Genomic DNA, 10,728 nt, shown 5'->3' on the forward strand with positions numbered 1-10,728 from the left:
AGGATAAAGTAAAAGCAGTCATCAGCCTAGATTAGCAATAATGATGAGGAAGAGGAAGAAATCTGAGTTCTCTAGTTCTTATTAATAACTTCACATTTTTAATAGCTCCTAATAAGCATTTACTAAATGCCTACTGTGTGCCAGGCACTGTGCTAAGTAAGGTCTGGGGATAAAGAAAGGCAAAAGACAGTCCCAGCCCTCAGGGAGCTCAGTCTAAGGGGGAAGCCCACACACAGAGAAGCTCTAAGTATCACCAGAAGAGGCAGCAGATCACCGTGGACAGAAGGCTGGCCTGGGTCAGGAAGACTCAGGGTTGAATAATGCCACTGCCACATACTAGATGTGTGATCATGGGAGAGTCACATAACCTCTAAGTGCCCCAGGAAACTCTCTAATACAAATTATGGACAAAATGCTAGTATACATGAGTGGAGAAAGTTTCCACATCAGGAATTCCTTATACCAATGAAATAACAGTCTGCCCATGCCTCAGTTATGAGGCAATACTGGGCCTGAGGCAGGAAGTCCAGAATTCAAATCCAGCCCCAGACACTTACTAGAAGCATAATCCCGGGCAAGTCATTTAACCTCTGTCTGCCTCAGTTTCCTCAACTATAAAATGGAGATAATAACAGTAACTGCCTCCCAGAGTTGATAAGAGGATAAACTGAAATAGTATTTGTTCATAAGAGGTACTTGATAAATGTGTGCTTCTTCCTCCTTGTCCACACAAAAAATATACACATATTTACAAAGCAATGTCCTCACAACTCTATAGAGTAGATAGTACAAGCATTAATATTATTATCCTCATTTTACAAATGAAGAACCCATTCCAAAATGTGGAGTGATAAGCCTGTTGCCCCCCACAGTTGCAAGAATCTACAACACAGCCAATCCAGTCCAAGTCATCTGACTTCAAGTCCAACAATATTTTCACCACCACTTTTTTCACTTTTGCCATTTTTAGGAGGTGGGTAGACAGGCACCTCCATATTCCCCACAGTAAGATGCAAGAGCTACAAGGCTAGGCATTGAAAATAGGATCCAGTAGTTGGCCCATTGCCATTCTTTCTACCTACCCCACTGCCATATGTCTGCTGTATTTCTATATGAGTGCTAGTCCCCATAGAGGGAAATGCTGGGGTATAAGCTCCAAGATGCCAAGTTTGGTCCTTGCTTATTTAGATGAAGTCAAACTTAAGCTGGCCCCAACCGAACCCATGGCAACCCCATTAAGTCTGGCCTAATATTAAAGCAAATCTCTATGCCAAAGACCCCAGAGAGTCAATCAGTTCTAGAGCCAACAACAGGTGCTACAGCAGTTTAGGGAGAACAATCTGATCAGAAAGAAGACCTAGAACATAGTAGACAATCCCTGATCTCAAGGAGCTCTATAAAACTTTACAAAGACCTTTATAAACGTTTGCTCACTTAAATGAAGACAGAATTTTCCCTGGTATCTGTCAAAATGTCAAATAAATATAAGGTCCACTTTCAGCTCTAGGTGTATGACCCTATGACTTAAGAAGCATCTCAACTGTAGATGCTATTGATACATCAATATTTATAGTCCAAAGATCAAAAAAAAAAAAAATGTCCTTCTCCTCAAGGTGCTTATATCCTATCAAGAGCTTATTACTCTATCCAATGTATAATACTATTGATGGAAGAACAGTCTATTACAGGGGGCTTCCTCTGTCCCTCACATCCACAAGAGATCTCATCTCAGTCCTATAGCACCCACCGGCCAAAATAAATCTCACTTACTTATCAGACTCAGTTCTGACCTGCAGGTAAAGAACATGTGGGTAAATGTATTTTAAATATATATGCTGAAGGGCAGGTAGGTGGTGCAGTGGATAGAGCACTGGCCCTAGAGTCAGAAGGACCTGAGTTCAAATCCGGCCTCAGACCAAACACTTGACACTAGCTATGTGAACTTGGGCAAGTCACTTAACCCCAATTGCCTAAAAAATAAATAAATAGATAAATAAATATGCTGATATTCAAGTGTTCTAAACATCCAAAAAAAAAAAAAAAAGGAAATTCACAAATAAAGAATTCATACTTTAAAAACTCAGGCTTCTAAAAATAAAAACTATTTATACATGATGACATATCATAATTATGTTTTCCACTCTGCTTGTATTAAAAGATATGATAATACACAGAATCTCTAGTAAGGTAATGATTCTGGAATGCTGGGATAGTCAGCCATAGCTGCTAGAATGGTTTCCTTTATGAGTTTAAAAACTGACCATTAAAAGTTATACTCCATCCAAGAGTGGGAAACCTGCGGCCTTAAGGCCACCTGTGTCCTTCCGAACCCTAAACTGCGACCTTTTGACTGAATCCAAATTTTACAGAACAAATCCTTTGAAGGCTACATGTTCCCCACCCCTGCTCCATACCTTATCCTGAACCTATACTAAGTACTAATACTAACACACACTTCCTTCAAAGAGAAATACATCTTCTGAGAGACATAAAAGAGAAATGCACCATTATTTTTCCAGGGGACTGTAGGTCTAACCATGTCACTGATTTGTTATTGCAGTTTCAGACTCCTAGCAGAGTGCATCCCCGCAGAAAACAAGCTGCAGACACCAAAGCATCTACTTCCACGAAAGCAAGCCTCACGTTATGTGGAGCAAATGTGGAAATACCTAGTGATTTTCACTTACATCATCTAACCAAAATTCATTCTAGCCAAAAATTTCAGTGGTCACGTTAGCAAAACTCTGCTCTGGGCTACTAAGCAAATTACTTTAACCCCCTGATTTCCAAAGGGTATATTATAGGAGCATTGCTGATAACCCCAGAGCGGATGATGCCTTTTGAACCACTGCCCATCCCCCAGAGTGAGAAAGACTTCAGTGGTGTTTCTGGGCTCATCAGCCTTTCCCTTGAAGTTACTCATGCTACAGGATTCAACAATGGACTGAGAAATGGGTGTCAAAAAGCACTTTCAGATATTGGGGAAATTGTGTAACTCTGTAGGGTACAAATATTGAACACACATACTCCCAGAATATCCCTACAACCTAACACTCAATGGATCATGGACTCCTAGGAAGAATCAGCACAGCAACAAAAAGTAACAAGATTAAAGCCACAAACCAATGTTCACCATGAAGACAACATGTACAGTCTAAGCGGTTTTGGTTTAGCGGTGGGGGCGTGAGGGGGTATTTTTTTAACAAAAATGCAGAGTGGAAAGTTGTCCTTAAATTCTATATTTAGATACTGTCCAACAATTCACAGTGATTAATAAGTTCAACATATATGTATTAAGTACCTACTATGTGTAAGACACTGTAAAAGATGTTGGAGATATCCCCCCAAATAAGATAAAGATGACCAAATCAAGAAGACCAGCATGTCCTACGGGAAGCTAGCAGTACGTGGTGCCAAAGCAGCAAACTCCAGGCCAATGCTCTGTAATGGGTCATGCTAACCTTGCACAGCTGGTAAACCAGGCATCATCACAGATGCCAAGTCTGGCTTCTTCGGCCACTCCATCAGTGTCACCGACAAGCCTTACTGAGCATTAAAGTCAGGGCGTGCCAAGCACTGCGCTCAGCACTTCACAAATGTTACCTCATTCGATCCTCTGGGTGAGGGAAGTAAGTGTGTCCTGCCACAAGATCATCAACAAACAAGGCCAAGCCTGCTGAAAAACAATGCCCATCACAACACTGTGCCAGGCCGCAGAAACAAGACAACAGCGGGGTCCTGTGATCCCCAAGAGGGTGACCACCAGCAGGAATGGCAGGACTGCCAGAGCTGAAAGGGACTTTGGGGCCCCCTAATTTCAAGGAGGATGGAACTCAACCCTGTTGATTCTGCCTTGCTCTTTTCTCTAATCCCGGCCATTCCCCTTTGTTCCTACTGTCCCCAGGCGCTGTCTTCTGCCTCAAGCTTTTCTTCATTTGTTTTCTTTTCCCACACAAAATCTTTTTTCTACCAAAACCTCAGAGCAACCTACTCTCTTTCTTAAGCATATTTTCTTCCCCCATTCCTCCCAGTAATGGTTCCTTAAACAGAAAACAGCAGAACTCTGGGCTGAGCTCCCATTCTGATTTTTAATCATCAATGCTTTTAACATCTCAGTTTCTACATTTTTCAAAAAGGACTGGCCCTTGCTTCTCCTTAGTTCAGAGAGATGCTGCAGGGGCAAATGAGAAAACTATTTTCAATTAAATACAGTATTAAGCAATATGGTATATAACTGGAGATCACTGAGAAACCCCAGCAGGTTGACAAACCAGCCTGTCATGCAGCTAGCTTCTTGTAACGGACTTGCTCTTTTTGGAGCACACTTCCGACTGGTTCTTTCAAACAGCAGCTGTAGATACTAATAAAAGGGCAAATTTTGCATGTGCTCAGGGTGAGTAAGACTGCAGATCCTAAGCTGATGCTTCCGACCACACCCAAGCACATGGAAAGGAATTTCACCAAAAGCATCTTTGAAAAGGAAGGATTAACTGTGTGGGTACCAGGAAGAACTAATCAAATATAAATGGTATTCATGATAAGAACCATGATAAGTACTTATGTGAGAACTGGTGATTCCACTATTTCCAGCACACCCTCTGAAACTGGTCACAGTCCTCCTTTGCCACAGCTGCTATTTCTCAGTGAGGAGGGAGAGCATTTCAGGCATACGGCTGCCATTGTCAAGTACAAGACACAGATAGAAGGCAGGAGTTCCTAGATCACAGAATCCACTAACTCTATTTCCCCAATTAGTGAGGCCAACAACGCCTCCAACTGGTGGTCAAATCTTCTGGTCATGAGCCATCTAAATTTAACTGGATTGGGCTTTGCACAACAGACACACAAGCTATCATTCAATCCATACTCAAAAGTCTTTTGAACTTGAAAGAACCTGCCAAATAGCTTACATTCCACTAGGTCCACAGCCTTCAAAAAACAAAGGGTACCACCAAACCAGGACAAGGCGCTACAGAGACCACCTCTTCAAAATCGCTGCAGAATGATCTGCATGATAGGTAATAAATTATCCATTCGTGCTGTTGATTAGTCAGTAACATACTCTGGTGATACCTGCTCGTCTTTTCCTTGGCAATGAACACTGTAGTTCTAAACTGTCATGAAAGGCTTCACTGTGTGAAGTTCCTTGTTCCGTTAACTGATTTTGACACCAGTCTGCTTTTTATATAAAATGTCCAAGCGAAATACAAACAAACAAACAAACAAACAAACCCACATCTTTATGGTTCATGAGCTTGGAAGGGCTTCATTCTAAATATTCTAAATGTTTACAAGTCACAGCTTTCTGTACCACAGGCAGGAGGCCATCACCGTGGTTCCTCTTCCTAGTTCTACATCTCAGCTTCTCACATGGTAAGATTCTAAATGCACTTATGGTAACATGATGTCTCAAAATGATGTGGTGCTTGGGTACTTGTACTGGGACCCCAATTTCTCCCTGGCTTCAGAAACACTATACCTGGCAGTTTCCCTCCAGCCCAAGGACACTGTGTCTAGCAATTACTCATGAGTGGCCCTCAGCAAAACACTTATCTCTCTCCCTGGTGACACAAAGCTGGATGAGAGACTGCTGGGCTGCTCTCAGCCCTAAGATCATGTCTCTGGAAGCCTCCCAATTCCTTAGCAAGCTCCTGTCTTAAGAGAAAACCTTCCCTTGTTGCAGAGCATTCTCTAATCAGGACAGAGAGAGGGGGGTGTCTTGTCTGGTCCAAGGAGTTTTTGTCCCTGGCTGGCCTAGGGACTCTTCCTCCCGCCAGATTCCCAAGATCTTATCACATCTCCCTCCCTGACTGGTATACTCCCTACGCTTTCCCATCCATAGCTCCCAAAGACACCTGGACCTTTAGATTACCTAATTGGTATCCCTGGCATTCCTTTCCCATGACCTTTTCCATATAACCCTAGCTCCATACTCAGTCTCTCGCAGGTTCCTTAAGAATCCTTGCCCGCTATATAGCATAACAATAACTCTTTGCCAACTTGACTCAAAGAATGCTTGAGTCTATGAATTCATTCCAGATGACCCCGTCCTGTACTCAGGTCTTTGAGGGGTCTCAACCTCTCAGACCACAACAAAAAGACCAAGACACAAAACAACTATTTCAAAGGCACTTAGAACTCCAAGAACTCCTTAAGGCAATAACACACTTAGCAATTGAATTGAGGTCTTTAAGAAGTATTAATATCTCATTTCACCAACAAAAAAACTGCAAAGGAAAAGGCTAATGTCTCCTGAGAGACCAGATACAAAACAACAACAAAACAGGAACCAATACTACAAGCCTAACTTCCACCTGATGGCCAGTTGTCTTCCAAATATTCTACTCCAAAACATAGGAGCAATGGCAAAGTTGACAGATGATAAACTTTAAGAATGCCTAAAACGCCTCCCAAAAAAAGAAAAATACTTAAACTTCTAACAATCTTGCAACAGAGATCAAAATAGCAAATATATATTTTGATCATTTTAAATACATTTTTATTCATAGCTTTTATTTTTCTATCACCTACACTTCCCAGGCTGCCTCCTACCTCAAGCCTAATCTCTTATAACAAAGATTTTGTTTTCTTTTTTTTTTTGGTTACACTTTGAGTTCCAGTTTGTCTTCCTTTCTCCCTCCCAACCCCACATTAGAGAAGGCCAACATTTAATATAGATATAATTGTGGAGCCATACAATACCAACTTCCATAGGTCAGTTCTCTCCCTGAGGCAGACAGCATTTTCCTTCCTAAGTCCTTCAAGATTGATATGAATGATCATATTACTCAGAATAGCTTAGTCATTCACGGTCAGTCTTCGAACAATATTGCTGCTACCATGTACAATGTTCTCTTGGTCCTGCTCGTTTCACTCAGCATTATTTCATGCAAGTCTTTCCATGTTTTTCTAAAACCAACCTGCTCATCATTTCTTACAGCAAAGTTGTATTCCATCACAATCCCATATCACAACTTATTCAGCCATTCCCCAATGAATGGACATGCCCTCGACTTCCAATTCTTTGCCACCACAAAGAGAGTCACTGTAAATATTTTAGAACATATAGGTTCTTGGGGCAGGGAGATGGCACAGTGGATAGAGCGCCGGTTCTAAAGTCAGGAGGACCTGAGTTCAAATCTGGCCTCAAATCAAACACTTGACACTTACTAGCTGTGTGACCCTGAGCACGTCACTTAACCCCAGTTGCCATTAAAAAAAAAAAGAACATATAGGTTCTTTTCCTTTTTTCCTGATCACCTTGGGAAACAAACCTAATAGTGGTATAGCTGCGTAAAAGAGTGTACGCAGTTGTGTAACTCTTTGGGCACAATTCCAGATTGTTCTCCAAAATGGCTGGATTAGTTCACAATTCCACCAACCATGTATTAGTATTACAATAACAAAGATTTTCAAAGGGGAAAAAAACAGCTCAACAACACGAAGCAGTATATTAATAAGGGACTAGTGTCACATGCAGCGTCCCATACCCACATTCTGGCTCTGCAAAAAAGTAGCGAGGAGGCCTCTTCTTTAGAGCTAAATTTGGTCATGACTTCATAGCATTTGGTTTTGCTTATATTGCTATCGTTCATTCCATCTACATCACTGCAGACATTGTGCGTGGTTTTCCTGATTTTACTAACTTTACTCTATGTCGGTTCATGAGTCTTTCCCAAGCTACAGCACAGTAATCAATCAATCCATCGATCAAAAAGCATTTATTAAGTGCCCACTAGGTGCCAGGCACTGTGCTAAACATTAGGGATACAAAGATGAAGCAAAAACAGTCCCTGGCTTCCAGTAGCTTACATTCTAATGAGGGAGACAAGGGAGCTGGCAGCTAGGGAGCCCAGAAAAGGCTTCCTGGAGAAAGCAATGCTTAAATTGCCCCTTAAAGCTAGAGGTTTTAGAAGTCACAAGTTAGGAGCAAGAGTATTCCAGGCATGGTAAGGGGAAGAGAAGGCAGTAACAGAATAGTTTGTTTTACTAAAATTCAATCTGGGATGGCTCCCTAAGTAGAAAAGAAGGGAAGGACATGTTTGGAAATGAATCTGATATAAAGACAAACGGGATAAATGGAAACATAAAATTATTTTTAAAAAAACAGAAGAATAGGGACATGGAAAACAGAACCATTTCTGGGTTTGGAGCAAAAGACATAAGGGTGCTTGCACTGGCTAAAACACCAGTTTAAAACCTTAACATTTTAACAATTTTACACTGACCTCAAATGCAGTTGTTCCACAAACGATAAAAAACAAGAACTCCAACATCACTGTTGTAGAGAATGACTGCCACACATACAAAAGTTGGTAAAGGAACGTGTTAGAATTTGTAAAGATCATTTTCACTGTAACCACATCAGCACACCCCTGTTACTCTAGGCCATCTTCCAGGAGATGGAAACAGCACTGCTCAAGAGAAACAGCCTGGTGGCAGTCCCGTAGACCAGGGAGCCAGTGTGATAAGGGAGCATCAATACTTGCTCTGGATTCAGGAAGTAGGTGTGAATGGCAGCTCCGAAACATGATGCTGGCCAAGTTGCTAAATAAATCTCTCTGAACTTTAGTTTCCTCACCTGTGAAATAAAGGTAATATAGCTCCTTCACAGGATTATTGGGAGTAAAGGATTCTGTAAACCTTCAAGTGCTATATGGATGTAGCTATTGTTAGTTATTTATCAGTACCATTAAAGACCTACATAGCAAAAAGTGATCAACTGTATTAATTGGCAAGTAGGCAGAAGTGTTATTGCCAAACACCAAAACCCAGAATAAGCTATATACTCTATTATCCCACCTAAGGCATTGGGCTGTAAAAACTTTTCATGCCTTGAATCATGGTATCTATCTCAGGACACTACTTCAGTATAATTTGGAACTACGCCCAAAGGGCTATAAATTGTGCGTGCCCTTGGACCCCACAATATCATGACTAGGTCTGTATCCCAAAGAGGTTAAAGAAAAAGCAAACAGACCTATAGATACAAAAATATTAACAGCAGTTCTTTTTGTGGTGGCAAAGAATTAGAAATTGAGGAGATGCCCATCAATAGGGGAATAGCTGAACAAATTGTAGTATACGATTGTGATAGAATACTAATGTGCTGTAAGAAATGATGAGGGGAATGGGTTCAGAAAAACCTGGGAAGACTTATATGAACTGATGCAGAGTGAAGTGAGAACACTATGCACAGTAAACAGCAATATTGTAAGACTGATCAACTGTGAAAGACCCAGCTACTCTGATCCAGACAGTGATCCAAGACAATTCCAAAGGACCCATGATGTAAAATGCTATCCACCTCCAGAGAGAAAACTGATCAACTGAATGCTGATTGAAGCATACATTTTCAGTCTTTCTGTCTGTTTTTTTTATCTGTTTCTTTTGCAACATGGCTAATATGGAAATGTTTTGGACGATTCCACGTGTATTATCAATATCAAATTGCTCGCTTTCTCAAGCGGGGGGGAGGGGCATAAGGGAAGGACAGAGTTTGGAACTCAAAATCTTTTTAAATGAATGTTTAAAAAAATTTACATGTAATTGGGAAAATAGTTAATGAAATTAATAAAAATATATTAAATAAAGATTCCTCCAATTTAAAAAAAAAAAAAGCTAAAAGCTACCTCAGTGTACCTCGGTGTCTCAAAAGGCAGCAGATGGTGAAATGGAAACAGCACTGGGCTTGGAATTGGAAAACTAGGGATCGAGGCCCAGCTCTACCCAGTAACCTCAGCCAAACAACTTAATCTTTCTGTTCTCATTTGTTTTTGTTTTTGTTTTTTGTTTTTTTGTGTGTGAGGCAATTGGGGTTAAGTGACTTGCCCAGGGTCACACAGCTAGTAAGTGTCAAGTGTTTGGTCTGAGGCTGCATTTGAACTCAGGTCCTCCTGACTTCAGGGCCGGTGCTCTATCCACTGAGCCACCTAGCTGCCCCTGTTCTCACTTGTTTTAAAAAAAAAAATAAAAGTGTAATACTTGCAACTACTTTATCTTAATACAAACAAAAACCTCCATCTCTGGGCTCCAGGCACTCTCTTTGGCTGTCCCCCACGCCTGGAACACTCTCCCTCCCCCATCTGACTACTGCCCTCCCCAGCTTCCTTTAAGCCTCAACTAGACTCTCACCTTCTATAGGAAGCCTTCCCTAACCCCTCTTAATCCAGGGCCTTCCCTCTAATGATTTCTTATTTATCCTGTATACAGCTTACTCTGTATATATTGGTTTGCATATTCTCTCTCACACTGGTGGCTCTGGAGGAGAGAGTGAGGCTGGTGACCTTGCACAGCCCTCCCTCACTTAAATCCAATTCACCTGCATGTCATGGCATCACCTTCCTGATGTCATGGCCCTCTTCCAGAACAAAGGACAAAGCAACAACAATCTCTCTCGCATTAGACTGTGAGAAAAACAACTGTCTTTTGCCTTAACACAGAGCCTACCACATAGGAGGTGCTTAACAAATGTTCACTGACTGACTGCCTGAATGCTATGACATTTTGCAAAAAGAGACATAATTGAGAAATCCAGAAGATTAACATTCTCTGAAAAGCAGCACTTCATAGTGGCAAGAGATCGGACCAGGAAGCCAAGAAGAGAAAAGGTTCAAGCTCCACGTATGACCCAATAGCCTACATGACTCTGGGCAAATCGCTGAACCTCTTGGGACCTCCTGCAACTCTCCACAACTATTTTAATTATAGATGAGCTGCCAACCTCTA

The 10,728-nt window shown here is 41.4% G+C and overlaps 1 protein-coding gene across 1 annotated transcript in view; it reads right to left on the reverse strand.

Annotated features, from left to right (window-relative positions):
* CIT (citron rho-interacting serine/threonine kinase) overlaps window positions 1-10,728 on the reverse strand; it is a 160,696-nt gene that overhangs the window by 131,310 nt on the left and 18,658 nt on the right. The gene's annotated exons all lie outside the window — the stretch shown is intronic.

Source organism: Vombatus ursinus, unplaced genomic scaffold (assembly GCF_900497805.2).
Source record: "Vombatus ursinus unplaced genomic scaffold, bare-nosed wombat genome assembly UNPS02001287.1, whole genome shotgun sequence".
NCBI lineage: Eukaryota > Metazoa > Chordata > Mammalia > Diprotodontia > Vombatidae > Vombatus > Vombatus ursinus.